This window comes from Pteropus vampyrus, unplaced genomic scaffold (genome assembly GCF_000151845.1).
Source record: "Pteropus vampyrus isolate Shadow unplaced genomic scaffold, Pvam_2.0 Scaffold54, whole genome shotgun sequence".
Lineage (NCBI taxonomy): Eukaryota > Metazoa > Chordata > Mammalia > Chiroptera > Pteropodidae > Pteropus > Pteropus vampyrus.
The window spans coordinates 1,678,410-1,678,827 of record NW_011888835.1 but is presented as its reverse complement, the minus strand read 5'-3'; positions in this window follow the sequence as shown (position 1 = coordinate 1,678,827).

The following is a 418-nucleotide window of genomic DNA, read 5'->3' as shown; positions in this document are numbered from 1 at the left end:
AACAAAACTGATGAACTGATTGATAACATTTAAGATACTATTATTATTTTCAAAATCACTACAATTTGTGATCAACAAAACTATACTTAAAGGATTCCAATATTTTAATGGTTGCTATACAACCATAATCTAAAAGAATAAATTGTCCAATCAGTGTGTGTGTTTCTACGGATATGTGTGAACATATTACCTCAAAAAGTAAATTCAAACTGAATGAGGGAGAGATTACATACAAAAAACCCGTATAACTACAGAATGGTGTTGTTTTATAATTTTCACCAGGAAAGAAATATCTTGTCTTTAAAAGAATGTATTATTTTTTTATATTGCCAATTTCTACTATAAAGATTAAACATAATAGTAATTTTAAATCCAATTCCATAAATATGTATTGGACTTCCATTATGTTAAACTATAT